Raw genomic sequence first — 26,345 nt, 5'->3', positions numbered from 1 at the left:
TTAAGTCGCCGCATTCTCGCCGCATGTGGTAAATCGGCGGTAAGGCAATACCCCAGCATTTATGCCTCGACGAATTGTGTCCTTGGCATATAAGAACAGCTGTTATGATCAGTATGAGCTGAAAGCTTTCAGCTTTCAGCAATTTTAATGATCTTTCAACCCGTTCTGGATTTTTTTTTGCAAATTCCATGCAAAGGTCTAGACATGCCGTTAATGTTCCTTAATTATTGTGCAAATAGTCAAAGAAGGGGTTAGCTTGACTAAATGTACACATCGTAGTTGCTAATCATGATTGTCCGAGAAACAGCAAATATGCACAGCTAACCAATTGAATAATATTCTTGGGAAATGAAATTAAATTATTAATTTATGAATTATCAATTAAAAAAGTTATTCTTATTGAATACTTGCTTCAGAGTTTCCAATTCATAACCAGTACCTAACGATGCTCCTTACTGTCAATTTAGGATTAGGAGCGGAAAATTAGTTTAACAGATTGTGCGGCCGGTAATAAAGTTAATCAGTTCCGTACGTGTCGGCTCTCGCTTCCGACAGCAGAACGATCGCGCGATTTGCCGAAATATTGTGTTCTGCATTGCGCGGCCGTCAGTGCTTGTTTTGTCGTGTTTCTGCTCAGTAAGCAGATAGTTCGCGCGACCGAGTGAGTAAACAATTGGTGCATGATCGGACGTGTTTCAGGTAGTTTTTAGAGCATTCGTAAAATCCGAGTTTTTGGTTCTGATTATAATGTTCGGTGAATAATTGTGCGGTTGAACGTGTTTTGTATATAATGCGAAACATTTGTAAAATCAGGTTACTTTGTCCTCCTTTGGACAGTTCGTAAGTAAATTGATGAATATATTTTATTATTTTTCAGCATATCCTTTTATTGACAAACGTTTTATATTGCCAAAAAGAGCGCTCTATTATTCACCATACTCACCAACACAAACTTCCCTTCTCTAGACATGTATGAAGGTAGTATGAGTTCCCTGCATCTTAACTAGTAGATAATGAACTAGAACTCCTTCCTTCCGTGATTGTAAAGACGTGATCAGGTATATAACTGCTACTGTATAGGAAAAAGGTACTAATCCCAAGTACCAATTTGCGACAATATCAATTGAGCATTGTATAGCCACCACGATTTGTACAATCAGATATGCTATGCTATGAGCGGAAAATTAGTTTAACACTCATTGTTATAATAAACCGAAGAATGCTCTGTCCCTACAGGGAAAGGAATCATTAGTTAGTTGAAATGGTGATTCATGTGAAGCCCCTTGGTAAGCGACTAAACGAGATGAAGGTACTCTCATTTCAGTTAAATGCTCTGTGACAAGTTCGTCGGTTCATCTACCGGAGAGTGAAACACTTGAGCAGATTGTTGTGTAGGTTATCCTCACCCATAAATCCGTTTACATCTGTGGCAAATGCTTGAGGCCGAACAGTGACCCCGATAAATTTGTTGCGCATTCCGACTGTGTAAATCAAATCGTCAACATAGCTATCCCACGTGACACCGTAATCGTAGTTGGGGATGACAACCATTCTAGGCTCAAATGGTTATATGATGACGAAGTGGAAGGATACTTGCCAACCAACGCTTCTTCCGAGCAGGAGTTAACTCTAACTGGAAACTTTGATTGCTAGTGGCGAAGCAAATCTGCAATGTATCAAATTCGAACGGAAGTCTTCCCGAGCAGCACAAGTTGGACAAAACTGGTTGCAGCAACTTGATTGTGACTAAATCTGCGCTAGGAGTCTTCCCAGATGAGTGGAAAATATCAGCAGTTACTCCAATTCATAAGGCGGGTAGCTCCCATAAATAATCGTCCAATCTCGATTCTTAATTGTCTGGCCAAAACACTCGAACTGCTGATTCATGAAAGTACCAACAAGGCTTTGTACAGAAATCGCTCAACTGTAACAAACCTGATGACCTACACTACCATGCTGAATTCTAACCTGGAGAAGAGATGTCAAGTTGACATAATTTATGACGGAGAAAAAGAAAATTTGTATAGCTACGCGGAAATAACGCGCAGAGGTAAATCCCCGCATAGAACAAATCATACATAGTGTGCGTTGAATTGAGTTCAAACATTAAAACAAATGTACTGTCACTAGCTCACTAATTTGAATGAAGTGTATATATCTACGTAGACATGGAATTATTTCTTAATTAGATTTAAAGAAATGTGACGTATAATTTGGTATAATTATGTCATAAAATTCTTATGTTGTTCCAAAATATTGGTCTTACATAATGCTTATTGGCTAAGCGCAAACCTCGTTTTTCAGGTCTGGTTATAATCCCTCCCAACATCTGGATTTGGACTAGTGTGATTTGAGTGGCACATGGTACCTTTGGCAGGGTCTACATGCGAATGCATGCAGTTTTTTCTGTAATTTCATAAGAACTCATTGTGAAACCACGTCACGTCCTAGGCGTACACCACACTTTGCAGCAAAGTAGTTAACGATCATTCAGTATTTTCGATCGATCATTTAATAGTTTGTCAATAACATATTCCAGAAACTGAATTTTAAAATATGTTGTATTGTGGACTTCTAGTGCGAAGGTTTTCTACAACTTTGCCTAATGGTTCGTTATTAGAATTCAACTAATAACGGAGATAGAAGCGCTAGTTGCAGTAACTTAAACTAAATGATTGGAATTTTGTTATCATTTAGTCTAAGTTACTGAAACTATAACTATAACTCCGTTACTAGTGGCATTCAAACAACAAACCATTAGGCAGAGTTGCAACCTTCGCACTAGAAGTCCACCATACAACATAATTTGAAATTTAGCTTCTGGAATACGATATTGACAAACCACTAAATGATCGAACGCAAATCACTGAATGATCGCTAACATCCTGCTTCTGTCTTGGCTAAGTGAAAGATCAGCAAGCTCTTGGAAATAGTCCCTGCCGTTCCCTAAAACTCAAAAATTTTGAAATTCAGAGAATGTGTGCTTTTGTTTGCTAAGGCATCTTTCCTTTCATACAGTGGGACGTTTTCAATTCAGTTTTTTTCATTCACTCCTCCGCCATGATTAGGAACAGGGAAAATATTGATTCCAACTTCTGTGTCTCCTCCCTTGAAATTCGGTGGCCATTTGATTTTTAGAGGAAGGATGAGTTTTCCGGTTTAATAAATTCATTTTTTTTAACTAATTTTGTTGCTAATTATCTAATACATGCATTCATCTCTTAGACTAGGTGTTCCGTGTTTTCTTAACACTATCATCCTTATTTGCTATGTTATATTTTTAGTTATTATTAATACATTTCAATTGCCTCTGGCAGTTAGAATTTTTCAATGTTTTTCAATTTTATTTTTATAAATTTTCAATTTTCAATGTTTTCTTTACAATGTTTTTAACTTAAACCAATCTTAACCTATTTTATACTAAGGGTACAAGGAGTTAATCGTTGCAATAGAAAGATTGCAACGATTTTTGTCTAAAATTGAAATTATTTTGTTGGACATTTGTTGCAATGTCTCAATATTAGAAATTCTATGAAGTTCATTGGTGTTATACCACGGAGGCAACTTCAGAATCATTTTTAGAATTTTATTTTGAATCCTCTGAAGTGCCTTCTTTCTGGTATTGCAGCAACTAGTCCATATTGGCACAGCATACAACATGGCAGGTCTAAAAATTTGTTTGTAAATCAAAAGTTTGTTCTTAAGACAAAGTTTTGATTTTCTGTTTATAAGTGGATATAGTGTTACATTTGGCTTGAAGGCTTTCATGTGATTTTTTAAACGTTAATTTTTGATCTTGCAGAAGTCCTAAATATTTAGCTTCGGTAGACCAATTAATTGGAACTCCATTCATAGTGACAATATGTCTGCTAGAAGGTTTCGAATAAGAAGCTCTCGGCTTATGTGGGAAAATTATAAGGTGAGTTTTGGAAGCATTCGGGGAAATTTTCCATTTTGCAAGTAAGTGGAGAAAATATCCAAACTTTTTGCAATCTACTACAAATGACACGAAGGCTACGCCCTTTGGCTGAGAGACCTGTGTCATCTGCAAACAAAGATTTTTGACACCCTGGTGGTAAATCAGGTAAGTCAGAAGTAAAATGTTATACAAAAATGGGCCCCAGTATGCTGCCTTGAGACACCAGCTCTTACAGGTAATCTATCAGATTAGAATTCTGTTAGTTTACCTGCATCTGTTAAATAATTTTGTACAGAGGAAAATAAAATTCATCAATTTTACAATCAAACCTTTATGCCAAACACTGTCAAATGCTTTTTTTTATATCAAGAAGAGCAACTCCAGTCGAATATCCTTCAGATTTGTTGAGCCGAATTAAGTTCGTAACTCTTAATAACTGATGAGTAGTTGAATGCCCATGGCGAAAACTAAATTGCTTATCAGCAAAAATAGAATTGTCATTAATATGAACCATCATTCTATTTAAAATAATCTTTTCAAACAGTTTGCTTATTGAAGAAAGCAAACTGATTGGGCGATAACTAGAAGCCTCAGCTGGATTTTCGTCCGGCTTCAAAATTGGAACAACTTTGGCGTTTTTCCATTTATCTGGGAAGTATGCCAATTGAAAACATTTGTTAAATAAATTAACCAAAAAGGATAAAGAGCTCTCAGGAAGTTTTTTGATAAGTATGTAGAAAATACCATCATCACCTGGGGCTTTCATATTTTTTAAATTTTCTAGTAATAGATCTCACTTCATCCAAATTAGTTCCCAACGAAGGGTCCAAAACATTATCTTGGTTGAGAATGTCTTCGAAGCTTCGTGTAACCTGATCCTCAATTGGACTAGTGAGACCTAGACTAAAATTATGGGCACTCTCGAACTGCTGAGCAAGTTGAGCCTTTTCGCCATTTGTTAATAAAATTTTATTTCCCTCTTTAAGCGCTGGAATTGGCTTTTGAGGTTTTTAAAGAATTTTCGTTAATTTCCAAAAGGGTTTCGAACTGGGATCCAACTTCGAGACATTATTCTCAAAGTTGGTATTTCTCAGAATAGCGAAACGTTTTTTAATTTCATTTTGCAAATCTCGCCAAATAACTTTCAACGCGTGATCGCGAGTTCTTTTGTATTGCCTTCGCCTCCACATTTTTAAAACAGATAAGTAGCTGAAGATCGTCGTCAACAATAATGGAGTTGAATTTAATTTCACATATAGGAATTGCAATGCCTCTGGCTTCGACAATTAAATCTGTCAAAGATACGAGCGCATTATCAATATCACTTTTGGTATCCAAAGGAATATTAACATCAAAATTCCTATCAATATATTTTTATATAAATCCCAATCAGCTCTATGATAATTGAATTAATAAATTCATTCATTTATTGTTTTTCACCTCGTTAATTAATCAAAATTCAGGTCTTAATGTCCCCTATAATCCAGTGATTCTTCAGTAGGATTCAAACATAGAAATGTCATAGGTAAATGTGAATAAAAACAAAACATTACAAATTTAGCATACGCTGCCTTTGATCACTAGCCTGGAAAATATTCATTAGAGGCGCTTTCAATTTTCCAGGATTCCAAATTTTTCTTGCAATGCGTAATACATCGACTTTTCGGAGACTTTCGATAAAGTTCCTCACGGATTAACTTTAAATAAATTAGAACGTTTGGGTTTTCCTGCTGGATTGTCACTTGGCTGCGTTCTTACCTGATTGGTAGGCCATCCTTCGTTAATTTAGGCACTGTCTCATCCAATACATATCCTACGCCATCCGGAGTGCCACAAGGCAGTCACCTAGGGCCACTGATTTTTTATCATTTTCGTGAACGACTTATGCTGTAAACTTCGATCTCATCGTCTCATGTACGCCGATGATTTGAAAATATTTCGAATTATTCGACCATTGACCGATTGCCTTGCGCTGCAACAAGATCTAGATGTCATAGCCAACTGGTGTTGTTTAAATGGTATGGAGATAAATGCGACGAAATGTTAATTTTTTTAGTTTTACCAGATGCAGAGCGCAGATAAACTTTTGTTACTCGTCATGCGGAAAAGAGCTGAAAAGTGTGAGCTCCATGAAAGACCTGGGAGTTACGTTTGACTGCAAGCCGAATTTTAATAAACATATTGCAACGAGTTACTGCCAAGACTTTCGCCGTACTAGACTTCATGCGCCGGAACGCTACAAATTTTGATGACGTTTACTCCCTGAAAAGCCTGTATTGCTGCCTCGTGCGGAGTGTACTCGAATATGCTGTGCAGATGTGGGCGCCCTATCACGAAATCCAGATGACGCGAATTGAAAGGGTCCAACGCAGTTTCGTTCGTTTTGCCCTCAGGCAATTGCCGTGGTATAATCCTTTGAGGTTACCGCACTACGAAGAGCGATGCCAACTGATTCGACTTGAAACCCTTTGACAACGATGTGGAGATTTGCAGAGGGCTTCTGGATTTGACATTATAAACAACCACGTGGACTGTTCTGAGCTCTTGCAGCAAGTTAACTTTCATGTTCCGCCAACGTCAGCTCTTTCAGCCTGTCTGACACTTCACAATGTTTGGGCAAAATCATCCGCTTGAATGTTGCTTCAATCTCCTCAACGACATTGATTGGTTCGATTTTAATTTTAGCAGAACGGTATTCAAAACCAGTCTGCACAGTTAATACTGAAGATAAAGATAAATAAATAAATAACTATTTATTGTAAACGAAGTTATTTTGAAAACAAGAAGACGAAAACTGTGTTGCAAATCAATCTAACGCAAGATCAATGTGCTTCGTTTAATAAACTTTTACAACACTATCGATTCCGCATTAAATAATGTTGTGCTCTTCGATGCAGACTTTAGTTTTATCACTTCGCGTTCTCCAACACTAGCTGGCGTGATCAGCATCAACACGATCGATTGCACACTAGTTAAACAAATTTCTGCTACTCGAGGTAGATTTTTTTCACTTCGCGTTCTCCCGGACTAGCTGCCGTCCCACGATCGATTCCCCATTCATATTGTGCAAATAGTAAAAAAAAATATCACCAAATTTAAATTTGAATCAGTGTTTCACTGAAGACGTTTTATAGAAGAAAACTGCATACGTATTTGTCAACTGAGAATGGGGTTATGTAGTAAGCGTTAATAGAAAATTTGTATAATCTAAAGTTTTGAAAACACTTTTAAGATTTTGTTCAGCGGCGCAGCCAAAATTTTTGATAATATGAAGTCTGGTTTAAGTTTAAATTTGTTTCGAAATTCCGCGGAATTCTGTTAAATTTCGATAAAAGCTAGTTTTTTTCTGGCGAAATTTTAGTAATTTTTCGAAATGAAATCAAGAAGACAAATTTCGCCGTGCTCAAACTCCGCGAAATTCCGCGGAATTTCGATTTAAACCACCTGAAACGAAATTTTCGAAATACCGCATATGCTTATGCAATCGCCCATCGCATCGCTCGGAGTTCACGGCTAGAGGCCGATGATGGCTGAGGTAGCGAGGGCAGCGGTGGTGGATGAAGAAAATAAAATTTGAGAGATGTGGTCTGCTCATCCAGGTGATTGGTTTCATAATCCATATGATCCCGGGATGGGTACGAGTCATGTCATATGACTGACCATATGTTAAGTTGTGCTTGGTACATTAAAACATGGTTCTGATTCCCCAGCAAAACAAATCAACTACACTGATGAAAATAAAAATTTGATTAAAAAATTACTTTCATTTATTTGCAGAAGGCATTAGCAATTAAAGATGCACAATCAGCAATAGTGTTAATATCCATTTTAGATTAGAAAATTTCGCTGTATGACATGTAAATGTTTTGAAAAAGTCCGCAAAAAATAATTTCCAGAAGAATATTTAAATAAACTTTATCTTATTCTTTGTTTTTCATTTTTGAGAAATTATATTATTAAACTTGACTCGGAGTTTGGAATCAAAACATTGAATGATTTTTCGTTGACGTATTAGCAGTACCTCCTCTATTTTAGTAGGGTTACTGCTCCTTGACTTGTTTCTGATTGTTGTGATTTTTTTCAGCAGTAAGCTCGCATGTTAGCAAAAAAAAGCAACAAAATTGGTGCTGTATTTCTTTGTTTGTAAAACGGTACAGTTCCCCTAATATAGCACATTTTGCTCAAGTCTGAAAATTTTATAAATAGAATTTTTAAACTTCAAATACTATGTATCATCAATAAGATATCTATAAATGCCCTACATTTGCTTGAGTAGAAACAAAGCAATTCTAATTATGTATTTAATTATTAGTTTTATTTACAGAAGTTTTGAATAAACAAATTGCTAATAATTCTACACAGCATGGAAGTTGTCGTTTCAAATATCAATACCCATAAACAAACCCCATAAATTCAAAAGTTATAAGTTAAATTTAAATACGTTACGTGCATACAATTCCTACGTCTACTCGCGGTTATGTTGAAAACATTACCCATTGCTTGTTTTTCATACAAATTTTAACAGGAAATGGCATGGAATTTTCATGGAAATCATTGGTATCTTCACAAAAAGTTTTCGGGAGTTTCTATGTGGTGTTGATTACAATCAGTAAATTATACGAAAATTCCACTGAATCTTTGGAATTTCCACATAAAATGTTGCGGATTTCTTAAAATTTGAATCGGCGTGGAAAATTATAGATCAGTGGCGTGGAAAACTTAAAACGGTGGCGCGCCGATGTCTGCGGCGTGCCAAAAACTGTCAGCGGCGGCGCACACATCTACATACGGGTTAACTTTAGTGAAAACGGATTATTTTCTTTCGACTTCGAATGTGAAACCTACTTATGAAATGTTAGTATCACAAGTTCACATTATTAGAACCCTTTTCTAAATTAAATAAATTGTTTGTTGTCTCATCGATCCATCACCTGTTGTACCCCACGTTCCACAAAAGCCGTTGTGTAAGTGTCTACTCTAGCGTTGACAATGATATGCAATTTTGCCGGTTCTCTCTCAGTGAGAGTACCTATCTGTAGCATATGAGAAGGTAGCGAACATGTGGTTTACACGCATAGATTAACTCACATTCAATCGTGTACGCATCAGCTGTGATCCGATGCACTGGATAATGTTATCTGCGTGGCGAACGGTATTGTTCGATGCAAATTGAGCATAAATTATTCGAAGCGTGATGAAGTTTGAAGCATAACATTTGAAAAAGACATGATTAAAAAAAGCTATGAATACTTAAGTATACGCTAATTAATATTATTCGAGAAAGACAAAATATTAGGATAACAATTGTGCACGTATACTTGTAAGCAATAATATTTCAATGGTAAAACATAACAGTAGATTTTTTTTAGAAAACATGTTTTAATGACAACTTTGAATATTTTAAAAACAAATCAATTACAAATTTATTAGTAATTAACTGTTATCAAGTAGATTTGATTTGGTTATTTATCTTTTAACTTTGGCACATTCATGGTATCAAAAATAAAATTTCGACTCAATGGTAATATGTCTTGAAATAGTAAAATTTATCTATTCGATATTGCCATTTGCATTTACCAGTAAAAAAACAAAAATAAATCACAAACTAGTGTAACACGAATGCACACATTAAGATAGGTATCAGATCAAGGTTTGTGTTTTTTAACATAATGCTTCATATTTATGTCAATAGCGAGTCAAGTATGATACACTGAAGATGGCCTTACAGATGAGATTGAAATGCGTATCTATAAAGATTACAACGTGGTGAAATTAAATGGAATAGTAACTAAACTCGTCTTATGACAGGTGAAGACATTCCATTAAAAGAGCCAATTATCTATCTAGACTGATTTTTGAGCATTTGTTATGCGTGAAAAGTACCTATATTTTGTAACTGACATTATTTGGCATTTTCTTTTGCATTTTCCCCACGGCCCTCTGGCAATGTAAACAAAGATTGTCTCTCGCTCAAACATACTCACTTCGATAATCATGCTTGAGTTCTTCGCTGATTCCTACCGCATAGAATCACAGCGAGATGCATATGCGCAGCACTGCAATGTGGTAAACTCCACCACACCTAAATCGCTCCCGCCACACTCCTATACAAAATTCAGTCGAGAAGTCTATCTGCTGCTGGGAATTGACTATGAACCGACTTAGAACAGCGACTGCCCCGCCTGGAAGGCGCGCCTCGAGATAGGCGCGTGTGTATGGCACTACTGACTGTAATCGCATGTACGTAAACTGCTCGTCACACTACTGCCGATATTGACAAGAAGTCAGGTTCGAAATCGAAACTTTCCTGCCGTTCAGTCCCGATGCGATAATACAGTTGAGCGGCCGCGCGTCTGTCAGTGTGCTGCGCTCTTTGCTTAACCGTAGAGGGGCACTAGACGGGCAACAGTGTCCGGTGTCCGACGAGCGATAAAAAGGTGCGTGAAAATTTTCCTCCTAGAATTGAATGAAATTGTTGGATCTGGATCAGTGATCGCAGCACGAGAGAGAGCGTGATCGTGTGGTCGATCGTTAGTGAGTACGATATGGGAGCATTTTGATCTCTTTTACTCGGCTTCTTTGGGGGGGTGTTAAATACCGTTCAGCTTAGGGCCACAGTCAGTGTCGTGAAAGACGGTGCTATATCCGATTGGTGCTGCATAAGTCGTGAACCCGCGAAACGCTAATGTATTCTGACCGAATTTCGTTCTGAAACTGGTTGCACAAGATTCGACAATGTGAGTGAAGTTAAATATTTGCACAAGTGAACTAGCAGTCTAATGCAGATGGAATATTGACCGAAAGGTCTTTGCGTATAAAGTACAAGCCAGTGAGGAACGAAAGTGGAGTTAATCCAACCTTAATGCTCGAACGATGAGAAAGTGAGACGGGGGTAAAATCGAGTGAAAACCAGTAAAAGTTTAAAAATAAATTTGTCTACCAAAGTGAACAGCAACGCCGAACTGAGCGGGCGGCTCTTGTTTTGACCCGCTGACTTTGAAAGCATTTTGCGGCGATTTCGCTGCTACGGTTCTGACTCAAAACAAATGCTGGCTCGTCCGTTCATTGTATGAAACTGTCAAAAGGAAATACGTCATATCAGCGAAATATGATAAACCAATGTATCTTACGTAATGCAAATGTGATCCCAGTGCAGCGCAATTTATTCTTGACAAGCAAAATATTTATTGTTTGCGATATATTCCGCATATATGCATGATGATGACAATCGAACGGTTAATAAACCAGTGTTTCAGCATTTCTCACATCGTTATAGATCACGTTTGCGATGTCCTCCTACAACAACAACAACTGTTTAGGCTATATGAAATATTCAACTAGTGCAAATTAAGTGCCGGATCGACTCAATCAGTTGATTCTGTTAGGGACTCTTATTCAAATACTTTTAGCAGAAATTCTTCGATATGCAATTATTCTTGGCAAAAATATGAAACTGCATTCAACGGAATTTAAAGCTAATAAAAGAGTTTTTTTGGCAAACCTTCGAAAACTTCTTGAAAAAGAGAGTTTTTATTGCATTACATTTTTTGACTTAATGCTGTTTGATTTCGAATGGGTTCAAAAGACGATTGGTTATGTTGAAATATCGAAATTCAAGATTTCGAAATAAAGAAAACTCTGGATTTGAGAAATATAGAAATATGGTAATTCTGGAAACTAAAATTATCAGGAATGCTCGAATTTAGGAATATAGGAATTCAGCAGTTCAGGAATTTAGGATTTCAAGAACTCATTAATTGAGGAAATTGAGATTTTTAGGTTTTTAGGAATTTAGGAATTTTAGGAACTTCAGGAATTTTAGAAGCTAAGAAGTTAAGGATTTTGAGAATTTGTGAGTGTTAAATTTAGGAATTCAGGTATCACGAATTTTAATAATTTGGGAATTCAAGAACATAAAAATCCAAGAATTTAGAAATTAGAAAATTTAGGAATTTGACGATTTGTGAATTTAGAATTTAGGAATTTAGGTTTTACGAATTTGGGAATTCAAGAACTTAGGAATTTACGAATTTAAGAATTTAAGAATTTATTTTTTTTTAATTTAAGAATTTTGGAATTCAGGAATTTGGTGATTTGAGAGTTTGTAAATTTAGAACCTTGCAATTCTGCTATTAATATATGCAAGAATATGGGAATTCAAGAACATCAATAAATTTCGTTTTGAAAATTTCAAGAACTCGGGAAATTAAGAACTTAGAAATCTAAGAATTTAGAAATTAGAAAATTTAGGAGTTAGGAAATATCCATAAAATACGTCACGCAAAAATCGGTGATTTTCAACCCACTTTCGTCACACTTTTTGTATTAAAACTCTAAAATTTTTGTAAGAGTCGTCACGCTGCTCGGAACCCCCCCCCCCCCCTAGGAGCGGGACGGACTTTGTGGATGTGGAGGAATTAATGAATTTATGAAATCCAGGAATTTTGGAATTTAGTAATTTAGAAAGTCGGAGATTCATAAATTTAGAATTACAAAAATACAGAAATTGAGAAATTTATGAATTTATGGATTTAGGAATTTAGAAATGAAGAAACTTAAACATATATGGATTCCGAATTCAGGAATTTGGGTATATAGGATGTCAAGAATTTGGGATTTTAAAATTTAGAAAAACAGAAATTAGGGAATGTAGGAGATCTGGAATTTAGGAATTTATACATTTTGGAATTGAAAAATGTAGGCATTTGGGAAAAATGTAGCATTCAGGAAATTAGGAATTTGGGAATTCGTAGATTTCAGTTCATGGGAATACAAGAATTTGTGAAACTGAGAACTTAGGAATTCAAGAATTTAGGAATTTAGGAATTCAAAAATTAAGGAACATATGAATTTCAGAATTCAGCAGATATTTGGTCATTTAGAAGCTCGGGAATTTGAGAATTCAGGAATTTATGAATTTAGGAAATAATGAATTTAAGATTTATGATTCTGGAATTATAAAATTTGAGAATTAAAGATTTCAAGAATTTTGAATTAAGGAACTCAACAATTTCAGAACTGAGGAATTTAGGTCCTAAGGAACTTAAGAATTTCAGAACAGGGGAATTCATGACTTTTTTTCAAGTTCGTTTATTTGGTAGGCTCAGGCGTTTTCATTCATGACTTTATGGGGTCAAGAGTTCAAGAGTTTTGGAATTACGGAATTTCGAATTTCAAGAATTTAGGAATTCTGGAGTTGGGAAATTTAGATATTTTTAAATTTAGCAATTTATGAATTTGGGAATCAAGGAATTTTGGGGATTTAGTGATTTTAGGATTCTGGAACTAAGGAATTCATGAGTGTTGGGAATTTAAGAATTTAGAAATTTATGCATTCAGGTATTTTGGTATCTAGGATTTCAGGAGCTATGGATTGTAGAAATTCAGGAATTTGATAATTGAGGGAGTTAGAAGCAGAGGGGTATAAGTGACATTTTGGTCAAAATTGACATGACTACAGCAAAAAATGCTTTGGATCTAGAGCTTTGCTCCAATATGTTGATATAGTTTGTACGATGTTTATGAAAAATGTGAAAATTCACAGAAAATTTGTATTTTTTTTAACTTCTATACAATTTGTATGAAGCGAAAAAATATTAAAAAACTTTGCACTCAATTTTCTCAAAACTAACTTTTTGTCACTTACACCCCTTTGCGTTTGACGCCCTCAATTTAGGAACTTGAGAGTTTAGTTATTAAAGAATATAATAATTCAGGAGTTAAGAGTTCAGGAGTTTTGAAATAAATGAATTTAGGGATTAAGAATTCTGGAATCTAGGACATTAGGAAATTATGAATTTAATGTATTCAGAAATTGTTGATTTTATGTTTTTGGAATTTTTAGAATACAGAATTCATCATCCAAAGTGACAGTATGGGTAACCGTTTAAACGATTTAGAATGTTAGGGAAATGGGTTGAATGCATCAGAGAGCAGAAAAGCAAATTAGTTGTGTTTTCGACCTCCAGACTTTAGATTTTAATGGTGACCCAATATTTCCATCTCGGCGCGTTGGAACTACCAATAATGCCAATATGAAGAAATTCGAAATTTAGACATTTAGGAGTTCATGAATTTTGGAACTACTTAATGAGGAAAACTTTTGTTTGAGATAAGCATGACCGTACAATTCGTAGTTGCTTTCTGTGATTGACCAGAACTTGCAGAATTGTACAGAGAACAAAATGAATGGGCTTGGTGTCAGATTCATGATGCTTACATTCCGAAAGCTCATATATTTTCAGTCAATAACGGAGCTGGACACGTCCTTACGGTCAGATAGGAAGGGAAGGATTGTTTGTCCGATTCTCGTTGCTGCTAGAGATCGAGAATACCTCTGCATCTTCACGATTGTCCTGGGATAGGGTATTGTGTTAGTTACAAAAGATACTTTATCTAGATTTACTTCGGTAAGCGATGCGATCTATAGGATGGGATAAAGTTATACGCTTTTAAAATGTTCTACCACGATTAATTTACATACCGGCCGCACAAAGGAGAACAAAACATTTCGGATGATCGCGCGATCGTTCTATGTGCTGTTCAAAACACGATAAAACGCGCACTTCGGACCGCGTGAACTATTTGCTTGCTGCAAAAAAACACGAGCGTGAATTAATTAATTTTTATTTCAACCACACCAAACAGAACAAATTCTGACGGATTGCGCGAACTATCTTCCTGACGTACAAAACACGATTGACGACGAACTAAGGAAATGTTCAGTCTGAGTAGGATGAAAAAGTCTGAACTACACCAAGAGAGTCTTAGACCATGATGGAGTACAATTGGCATAGTGTTTGTATTGATTGTCGCAGTATATCAATAAGTTTGAATCTTAGGAGCAATGTGGAGAACTTAAGTAATCTTGACTGAACGACTTGGAGAACTTCAGACATCTGGAACGAACATATCCAAAATCTAAATCATACCAAGAAGCTCTAGGAACCTATTTTAACATGGTCAGATGGATTTATCTGAACAAATCGTTCAGCGATTTAGAAAACCTAGAACATCTGGATTGAACTTAACAAAATTCTTAATTATGTACAAAGCGTTTTCTGTATGGGTTCTGTGAGTAGATAACCGAATGGATCCATTGATCCAAACTCAAACAAAATGGAGAAAACTAGCAAGTTCCAGCAAATGTGGCTTACTCCAAGGTTTACTTCTTTACTTTCCCGATTATTCTGAAGGCCTTATGGCTCCTTGAGCATCTCAGTATCTATGGATCACAAATGTAGACCACTGTGACATTCAAAAGATTCTGCTGTGAGAGAATCGAGAAAGGTAATGCTATCACTACGGCTCTATACGAGCACCCAGAAAGAAGAAGAAAGTATCAAGAAGTATCAAGAGATTTGATAAAAAACAACTGACATCTAGATGCCCAAACTACCGTAATCTGGAAAAGTGACGTAACAGCCATTTTACAACATGCATGTTTTCAATTTTTCTGTTAAAGAGCTCTATGAGTACTACTCGTTAACGTTACTAACTCGTTAATCATTTTTGGAAAATGGCGTATACGTCACCTTTTCGGATTACGGCAGCAAAGATGCCGTTCCACAACGTACGGAATGGCTCATGTTGCTCGTGATATTCCTACTTTTGAGTTTTCTCGAATAATTCCGAACCAAGAATTAACCACTTAGTGCTTGAAGATTATAGAAATTAAACAATCGAGCTTCACATTTACCTACTGCTTAAGGGAATTGGCAATTCAATGAACTCCAAACTTGCTAGCTTGGTAATCAATTCCACTTCCTCTCGATGCATTGCATACATGGGAAACAATATACATATTGCAAACATGAACCCACGACTGGCAATGAAAAATATCAAGATGTATGTGTCCATAGTCGATGCACCGCAGTGCGTCAATACAACGTTGCTGATGCTGATATTATTGCTAAATCACTTTCGTTAATAAAATCCCGGAATCCGCCGATTCATTCCTACCTACAGATTCGAAAGACATCATCAGAGGATTTTGCTCTGTATCAGCTGTTGTAGACGTCGGGCAGGTCGACAAGCTGTGCCATGTGGTGGCGATAAACTTTGGCTTACGACTCACTGTGACTCTGCTAGATTTATTTCGGTCTATCAAAATAAAACGGTTCGAATGGCTTTGGATTCATATTGGGTCCACTGAAATAAAATCGTTCGCTTCTTGCGCCCCAAACGCGTTCTCCTTCGGAAGACAGCGAATTGCAAGCGGGTTGGTATGCTTCGGTTAATGCACGCTGCACTTCGATGGGCGGTGGTATGTCCAGTAGTCGCGAGAACAATTAAGCTCATAATGAGAACATCGGATACAAACCATCGCGCGCGCATCAGTCAAGAGGTTCGCGCTGAAGTCGAAGAAGAAGAGCGAACAATCCACCGAGGGCATTCACGCTAGTTGATACGAAGTGATGTGTAAGGGATTCTTGTTCTGACTCTCCAGCACGACAAAACGCAGCTCGGTAGCTCGTTTCAGTGACCCCTCCATTGATTGGCTGTTGACTAGTTGATAATAATCAGTGTGACTGATGCAGTGGAACGGCTACATTGCTGGGTTGCATTTATTGTGTTTTACAGTTACAATGCCGGTCAAATCAATTATCGAATTCTTGGAAATTGGAGAATTGTGATTTATTGCTTGTCCTATTCTATGGGTTTTGATATTTTTCAATGCAGGAAGATTTGAGACAATCTTTTCCATTTTTGTTTCGGAATGCTGAGAAGTTTGGAAAAATTTCGTGAACCATTTTTTTGACACTTTGGAGGATAGTCCAATTTAAAATAAGTCACAAGCTTACTATCCGATCAGGTCTTACACAACAGAATCCGTCTTGTCATCATTAACAAGAGCAACTAGTTTAACATTGTACGACCTTCTCTCCATGACATTAAAATACCCAACGCATAAAGAATGCAAATAACCATTACCACTAATTGATCCTATGACCATTCCAATCAACTCCTTACACGGGAACAACCTCAATGTTTGTTCCGCAACCGTACCAGGGTTTGAGAAATTGTGTTGCTCCGAATGTTGACCAAAACAAAAAAAATGTCAAAAAAAAACAATCAAAAGTGTCACGCCAGCATAGGAAGACCAATTAATATTGGTTCGGGAAACGATGTTATGTCTTCATTACTTTCGTACAAATGGCAATCTACACTCAGCTCTGCCGACGAAATTGCATTCATCGTTTAGATGTTGACTCGTTGTCGATACGATTCAGTCACTACGAGGGGGTGTGGCATCAATTTATCAATAGAGGAGTTTCGATAACAATAATACATTATTACTAAGGGGACTACTTAATCGAGTTGGAGGCAAAATTTAAAACCAGAATAAGCTGTTCGGCGAATTATCGTTATTCAATAATTTTTATTTGTTACTGAAAACAGTTTTAACTGGATGAAAATACCCACAATGATTAACCGAACACTTTGGACTGTATGCCCCTAACTTTACTGACGTGTGCCTGCCTTTTACCAGCATTAAACCACTGCCTGATTTTGATCACGTAGTTCATGTACTATGCAGAGAAGGTTTTTTATCGGGTTCAAATGAGAAAGAGCGCGAAAAAAAAACTGTCGATTTGGATAAATGGAGACCGCACTGAATCAGCTGTGGGGAAGGCATGGATTTTCCGTTCGATGGAATCCGATTACCATTCAAATAAAATTCGCAGGATGTCGTTCGGCTGAACATGGAATCAGTTATTGTGTAATACGTTCACAAGGTTATTTGATGTATTTATTTTCTACTTTTCAGATTTTTCATAACATGGCTCTCATAATAATACAGACCCCTTTCGATATTGGCAACACATTTATGTTGCCAAAATCGAATGGTTTTTGTTTTCTCATGATACTTCACATTTCTTCACTTATTGTGACACTAGACACACTGTGACAACTTTTAGGCGGAATTTAAAATGTGGACGTTTCTCACTGGAAATTATTTGTTCTAACAATTTTTTTGGCGCGAGTATCCTCGATTTTTTTTACCCTATTGATCTCCGAAAGGTCAAATGCGGTAGGGAATAATAAAAAAAGAAATAATAAAATGATAAAAAATTAAAAAAAAACTTCTCGGATTTGTTAAACAATGTGTTGAAAATCCTTTAAATTATTCGATTTTTTTGTTGCCCTCTCAAAATATTATATCTAGGCCAAAGACCGAGGGGGAGAGACATAATTGTTTTTAAATATTTGCCTTATGTTGAAAAACTTCTCGGATTGTTCATCTTATAGCTCCCATATGATGAAGTTAACTTTTGGTTCCTTATTTTATATTTTAGCAGTAATCAAGCACAGATAAAAATATTTTATAATTTTAAATGTATTTTTATGCACATATTTGGAAAATGCAAATACCGCAACCATAAATTGAACATGCTGCGAAATTAATTTAAACTGCGCTAGCTTGTAAAATTCAATCCAAATAAATTAAAAATCGATTATTTATTTGTTTGCATAGAACAGCTGCTATTTTACGTGTCACACTTAGAAAAATGAGGCAAACTTGGTCAAAGTGATCACGTAAACGGAGGTATTTATCATAAAAACAAGAATATTTTTAGTAACTTCAACTGTTGAACACGACGCCAATTTTCGTACAGCATCGATTTTCTTCAAATTCTACAAAACTATCGCAATTTTGCCACTTCTCAGCTTGCAATAACCCCGTTTGAGATGGATGAAATCCTAAAGCCCATATGAAGGTCTCGATAGTATATTCAAATTACAGACAAATTGACGCTTCAGCAAAAAAAATGTGATCTATTCCCTCTTTTGACTTTTCTAATATGTAACCAACTTTTCATTTGTCATAAGACGAGTTTGTACAATCCCATTGAAATCCTCCATTTTAGAAACAGTCATTTCGACGGAATCCAAGTTCAAAAGTGCTCGCGTTAGGGGCACACCACTCGATTCAGAGGCGGCGCACAACTGTCATTTTTTATTGATTTAGCTTTGCTGCGTTGCAGCATGCGTGAAATAATAAAAATGACAGTTCTGCGTTGCTTCCGTATCGAGTGGTGTGCCCCCGAAAACGCGAGCACTTTTAAACTTGGATTCCGTCAGGAGTGACCTTAATTGTATTTTGACAGATACGTATTTCGACCTCAACAGTAAGGCCGTCTTCAGTGTCTCGTACTTGACTCGACTTGGTGGTGGAAGGTAAGTGGTGAAATTTCAATGGGATTGTACAAACTCGTCTTATGACAAGTGAAGACATTCCACTAAAAAGCCCAAAATAATTTTCTTAACAACTTTTCATAATGAGACGAGCCAGCCTAGGGCTGAAAGTCTCGCTAATAAAGACAAAAAAAAACTTTTCATATAGCTTCCAAAAAAAAGGTTGAAAAGGTTGGACAGGCCTGCCCTAAAATCTACTCCATCCACCGGATCCAACTTGTCTTGTCTTGACTTGTCTTGCCTTAGCACATGCACAGCCAGTATTGAAAAGCATCCTGGAAATGTAGGTTGTATTTCCGAACATTTTCTTGTCTGCATTAATATTTGCAGCATATCATAAATATGACACAAGTATTAAAACGGCCAGGCCCACCGTGCAGGCTTGAATTTGGGAGAAAATCCATAACTTTCCGGCAATCAGATTATTTAGTAATAAATAACATGATCAACGAAGAGTTTTGAATCTACGAAAGGAAGAAACGGGGACAGCCGTACCAACCGTTTCACATTCAGGGGGAAAGATGAATTACGAATCGTTGGGAGTGACTTTGGCTAAGAAGATTAATGTACACTCCTTGGGTCCTCGACGTCTTGGGATGGGGCACAGTTTTTAGTCTAGTGCCCTGGCTTATACACTGATAGGCAAAAGTATTCAGTATATTATATTATATTTTCTGGCCCGTCAGCAGGTATACAACCTGAAAATTGGCCCGTGACTTGAAAAGGTTGGACAGGCCTGCCCTAAAATCTACTCCATCCACCAGATCCAACTTGTTGCGAAAAAACTGGTTAAGGATTGCTATATGAAAATTTGTAGGGATTTCGACTGGATTAGTTGGTAATAATTAGGATATTCGGCTTTCAGTCACATATAAATGTTGATAATTAGAGGACATTGCCAACGTTTCGATCCGGGGATTTGGCTCTTCATCAGGGCTCGAACCTTGATGAAGATCCAAACACCCGGATCGAAACGTTGGCAATGATTTGAAATTATCAGAATTTTCATGTGACTGAAACCCGAATATCTTAATTATTAGCAACTAATCCAGTCGAAATCCCTACAAATTTTCATATAGCAATCCTTAACCAGTTTTTTCGTAACAAGTTGGATGCGGGGGAGGGAGTAGCATTTAGGGCAGGCCTGTCCAACCTTTTCAAGTCACGGGCCAGTTTTCAAATTTTACACCTGCTGACGGGCCAGAAAATATTCATCACATATTTTTTTCATATATTTTTTTAAAAATCATTGTTTTTTTGTTTTTCTAGAATGGCTCAAATTTCTTTTATTGCATTAATTAATTAATCATTACTTTTCTTTTTCCAATAACTCGACTCATATTGATTTCACAATCGGTGACAGAATATGAAAAGAGTTGTTCACATAGATAAGAGCTTCCGAAAGAAGAAAATATCTTTTGAGAGATGAATCTTTTTGAAATTTGGATTTGAAGTCATCGTGCAACTAAAACATTTCAGGTATTTTATTCACATCATTAAATGGTGTTGAGAAAATGGAAATTTTGTTACTGTGTGATTCATGATCATTAATTGAGATGTTTGATGGTGATATGGCGATATCTACTTGAAAAGCAAAGTCAAGATCATTTAGCTCGGGCATGGGTCCTTTACCCAGTAAATTAGTACTATTTTCTATAATGGGAAATTTAAATCATGCCCAATGTCCATTTTTTTATATTTTTTTTTGAGAGCTGAAGAGCTATACTGATATTTTTATGACGCCTGAACTTTTACACCATCAAACTCTGAACAACGCTCCAGATGCTCCAGACTGGTTGAGAAATAGCTTCTATACACAATTATAGGCTCCCGTTAGTGTCATTTGGGGAAATGTCCGGTATGGGAACCTTCCGGCATCCACGGTGGAAGATCTTCTCTTCAAGCAGGCTTGAAATAATACTTCCATGAGCAAGCCCCTGATTCGCTCCCACATGACGGCACAAACTCACTGAATCTATTTTGAACCTTGAAATTTCAAACAAAATGCTAAGAAAATTATTTTGAGCTTTTTAGTGGAATGTCTTTACTTGTCATAAGACGAGTTTGTACAATCCCATTGAAATTCCACCACTTAATTGTATCTTGACAGATACGTATTTCGAGCTCAACAGTAAGGCCGTCTTCAGTGTCTCGTAGTCGAGTCAAGTACGAGACACTGAAGACGGCCTTACTGTTGAGGTCGAAATACGTATCTGCCAAAATACAATTAAGTGCTGGAATTTCAATGGGATTGTACAAACTTGTCTTATGACAAGGGAAACAAAATGCATTTAAGCACCGATTCACCGATTTTCTGAAAATAATTTTGAAAGCTATTGTTCAAAGTTTTAAACATTTTTAGAAACAGTTATGACATGATATTTTTAGTGCTAAGAAAAATTGCTCACTACGAAAGCACGGGGATAAAAATAGGAAAAATATGTCAAGTTCGAACACATTTTAAACATTAAAAAATCTCATAATATTTTTATAAAGTACAGTAGAATTTTATAACAAACTGTCTTTCATTATACCTTTATCTGCTATCACGAATTGCATTACAACAATATTATCACCTATCAACATTGTACTCATGCAGTTTGAACGACAAACAAAAATACAGATTTCTAAAGTTCACGTAACTCGTTAATAAATGTGTGCAACGAAAAAAAAAGTTGAACACAGAGCAAAGTTCACAGTCGCATGACGCACTCAGCGAATGGTTGCGATGGTTTGAATTCAATATTTGTGCTCCACGAGCAAACCAAAATATTCTTTCAGAAAAGTGTCTGACCAGCCTCCATAACACATGAGGTTCTGCGTCAGCACCCAAATAGCACAAGCTTGCGTATGTTACTTTAGCGCATTTTAAGGAGCTGTAACGTGTGTGTGACTTGCTATGGTGTTTGTAAAAAAAGATCCTGACATGTGCAGCTAAGTGTTGTTGTACAACAATAAATCTCAAAGTCCATCTTGAACTGCAAAATAATGTGATCAAATAATTAATCGGCTTTAACCAGATTATTCCGCGTTGATCACAATGATCCGAAGCGCAGTTTTCATGAAAAATAAATCAAGTCTTATGACAAAACTACACGTGATTATGAACGCCAAGCGCGTTCATGTGTTACGTAGTTGCACTAATATGGTAGCAAACTTAACTCTCGATAAAAAATGTTATATCTCCCAATCGAAAATTTAAATGTTTTTAATAAATGGATTAATAATCAAGTATGAGATAGTTCAGATTTGAAAATGTCATTTTTTACGCTCTGTTTTCGACATATTTTTCCTTATTCAAATTTAGAAAAAATCTATGAAACGTTTTCATTTCACTCCACCAATATCTCCCCTCCTACACACATTCGTCGCAATCGTGGGTGGTTTGTTAGAATATTTGAAAATATCTAAAATTATCCCTGCAATTCGGTACCTACTTGGTTGAACTGACCCAGCTGTGGAACGCAAGGTCATGGTACAAGGAAACCCTCCGCCGGACGCGACGGTAGATGGCGGCGCTTGGTTGTTTTCCATCGAACACTGCGCTTTAGCTTTCGTTCTACTTTTCCATGTGTACGTACGCATGTTGGACGTTGAAACGCGAAACAAACAAGACACGAGCCGCATGGTTGTTATCGTTGCTTGCCCATTTCATCATCGTCATCATCATTGCCTCAATTCTATCTAGTGCAGAGGTGTGTCACACGCCTCTTGCAAGATTGTTTCCCTGGTTTGCATCATAAAACTTATTTGAACTCATGCGGACCTGCGGATGACGCCGAAAGACAGCGTGACAAGGCAATGCGTCTTTTGGTTGGCGCAATGCTTGTTGAATGGGATTATTATCACTGCACTTGATATTGGCATCACATCCCGCCTCGTAGCTGGGCGTTCATTGAACACTACCACTACTACTGCCTGTGTAGATTATTTGCTATGTTCATCATTTACTTGAATTTGTATAATCACGTGACAAACACGTAAATTTTGAGCTGTGATTAATGCCAATGCACTTAACGATGCGTGGCTGCTCATTCTACCGAAAAGCAACGATTCTAATCTTGAAGAGTACCAATCGACTTCGCTCGATGAATCGGAGCAAACCTTGAATTTGTTTGCAGGTGCCCTCTCTGTGACACATTTGACAATCTATCATCCAGTTTTATCGCAAATGATTGCATTTATTAACGAAGAATTCAATTTCATTCGACACGTAGGTATAGCAGTGAAAAAAATGTTGCTAAAATCGAATGATGTTTGTTTATCCGTGCATTTTTACACATTTTTTACGTAGTTTTTAATGTGTTTCCTTTCGTGATTATTTTTCAAGCAAGTTTTTCTATTACCACGAGTTTTTCAACACCAGTGTTTAAACAAACTTTAATAAACAATCTGTTTGAAAAATAAAAGAAATAAGTTTTTTTTTGTGTTGCCTAAATCGAATAGTTTTGCATTTTTACATTAATTAAGAGATCACTTAACTTATATCTCTTTTCTTAATTTTCTTCACGAGTTGGTTGGGGTAAGTGCTTGTTGCGGCTGATGGCTAGACCAACATTTGAAAAGGGCGTAACAGCCAAAAATTATTCTTTCTGATTCTTCGTCCACATATACAGCTATATATGTAGACAAAGAATCAGGAGGAATAAATTTTGGCTGTTACGCCCTTTTCAAATGTTGGTCTTGGGTGTGGTGAGGGATACTTGCCACACAGTTTCAAAAAGGTTTTAAGAACCGTGTTAGTTAATGTGTGGCTCATAGACGTGTGCGGTTGGCAGGTCCCTTGTGATCGATAACCACGCGTCGCCAGGTGACCCTTTGGCTCTCTAATGTATGATGGGCTGGACGACCACGACACTACTGGGGTAAAACAGTCAGCTGTGTACTTTGGTGAACCTCCACGTGCTGCTTGGAACCTTCCTGCGCATTTGGAGAGGTTCTTGACTTCATGGTATACTACCCAGCATAGCCAGGGACGACACGTATCTTTTCGAGATAATTATCGACACCAATGGAACGGGACTAGGCTATCCGCGGCTCAGATAAAAAACTTTTGCCGCCGACGGTCACGCTGAAGAAGCTTCGTAGCGGATGGAGTAATATCACACTAATCGAGAGGAGATCCGTTGGCATTGGACCTGGAGTTGCACGGAGGGAATCGTTTGCCACAGATGCCTTAATTTGGTTGTTATGACAGCCACGTGTTCACCGCCTGGTTTATATGCGGGACGTTTAGAGACGAGTCTTCGTTCTTAGGTGGCGATAGAAATGGTAGTAGAACTTTCGGAGGTACTCACTTCCGTAGGAATTCCTGGAGAAATTTCTGGTGGAGCTCTTGAAGGAACTACCGGGCCCTAGTAGCACTCATGTTCCACATAGGTTACTGTAGCTCGTATGTGACCAGATTTAGTTACAGTTAAATTTTATCTGACTTGTGCTGCTAGGGAGGAATAACTTTTTTATCTGACTTGTGCTGCTAGGGAGGAATACCTGGAGAAATTTCCGGAAAAACTTTCAAAGGAACTCCTGAAGGAGCTTTCGGATGAATTTCTGAGATATCTTTTGGAGGAATCCCTGAAGGAGCTTTGGAGAAATTCCTGGTGGAACCTCCGGAGGAATTCCTGGAAGAACTTCCAGAGGAAATACTTCCGAAAGAATTTCTGCAGAAGCGTCTGTTGCATGAATTTAGTTCCCGCCGATCTACTGCCTATACTCGCATATCATTGCCCATCTTTGCTGGACTTCCTATTCTTATGGGGAAAATTTACGATTTTAGGCAGTATTCGTGTGCATCACTCCATTTGATGGTAGGTACTTTGCATGGACATGGCGTGCACGCAGCTAATAAACCACTACGTGGACTTCGGTCCTTAGGTCACCAACGGTCTGACGCCACCTCGCCACAGCTGCTGGATCACAGGGAAATTTCGGGAAGAAATTTCGAAAAACTTCTCAACGTAATTCCGAACAGATTGGCGAGGGACTTCCGGAGCATATATTGAAGAATTTGCAGAGAAAATCCCGAAGAATTTTCTCAGGAACTTCTGAAAAAAAATGTAGAGGATATTCCGAAGAGATTGCCGAAGAACATTCGAAGAAATTGCCGAGGAACTTACGAAGGGGAAATCTCAATGAATTTTCCGAGGAAAATTGGAAGAACTTTCTGAGGAAATTTCGAAGAATTGGACGAGGAAATTCTTAAGAAATGTTCCGAGGAAATGCCAAAAAGATTGCCAAGAAGCTTTCGAATAAATTTCTGAAGGAATTGTGAAAAGTTCGCGGAGGAAACATTTAAAGAATATCCCAAAGAAACTTCTAAAAAAGAAATCTGGAGGAAATTTCGAATAATTTGCCTCCAAAGAATGTGCCGAGAGGGTTCCAAAGAATTTCCGAAGAGGTTTTAAAGAAAATCAGCCATACAAAAAATGTTACGAGTGGGAGGGAGGGGATCAGCGCACACCTGTGTCACGAGCTATAGGATGAGGGTAAGATAGGTTGGTGAAAATATGTCGGTTGAACATAAGCCGCAATAATGTGGGGGAGAACACTTTACACTTTACGCACCCATGAGGCAAAATGGCTCAACTCATCAAAAAACTCATATAATCTTTTGTTTGACATTTCTGAACGAATATTACCATTACAATTCAAAAACAGTTATTCATCATAGAGCTGCAATGAAAGGTTATAAAATCCTTCTATTTTCACTTACATTTACCGATTTGTGATTCTTTCACCTCACTCGTAAGGTTTGATCCATCCAGTGCTAGCAGGAATTACAAATAGAAGCAAAACCGAAAATTCTTAAACTATTTATAAATTATGTCAACTTTGTCATGAATTATGATTATGCAGTAGATGTTGATGAATTAGATTTTTACCTCACGTTGAAATGCAGATAATTTCCTTGTAACTAGTTTAAAAACCATCTTCAAATAAACAAAATTTTACTACGTTAAAAAAATCCTCGTTGAATCTGCTAAGGGAAGATCCATTAATTACGTAACACAAAAATTGGCCTTTTCCAATCCCCTCTCTTCCCTATGTCACCCTTTTTGTTAAGTCATTGAAATTTTTTGTATGGATTGTCACACTTCGATCAACCCCCCTCCCCCTCTGAGCGTTACGTAATTTGTGGATGCTCCCTAAGTTTAACAAACAACCATGTATTCACCTTTATTTTTCATACAATTGAGTCATTTTTGAGTCACCATTCCGGCGTTTT

The 26,345-nt window shown here is 37.1% G+C and overlaps 1 protein-coding gene across 4 annotated transcripts in view; it reads left to right on the top strand.

Moving 5' to 3' along the window:
* LOC134211102 (protein I'm not dead yet-like) overlaps nucleotides 1-26,345 on the top strand; it is a 79,300-nt gene that overhangs the window by 12,512 nt on the left and 40,443 nt on the right. Inside the window, exon 1 of one of the 4 annotated variants that reach the window (XM_062687715.1) lies at nucleotides 10,198-10,356. The exons of 1 other annotated variant lie outside the window; for it this stretch is intronic. The gene's annotated coding sequence lies outside the window, so the exon portion shown is untranslated. Of the gene's footprint in view, nucleotides 1-10,197; nucleotides 10,357-10,432; nucleotides 10,454-10,500; nucleotides 10,657-26,345 lie in introns of those variants that run through there. 2 more of the 4 variants (XM_062687717.1, XM_062687716.1) reach the window with 2 other exon arrangements.

Source organism: Armigeres subalbatus, chromosome 2 (assembly GCF_024139115.2).
Source record: "Armigeres subalbatus isolate Guangzhou_Male chromosome 2, GZ_Asu_2, whole genome shotgun sequence".
In the NCBI taxonomy this organism is placed as follows: domain Eukaryota; kingdom Metazoa; phylum Arthropoda; class Insecta; order Diptera; family Culicidae; genus Armigeres; species Armigeres subalbatus.
This window is presented reverse-complemented; position numbering and strand designations above follow the sequence as displayed.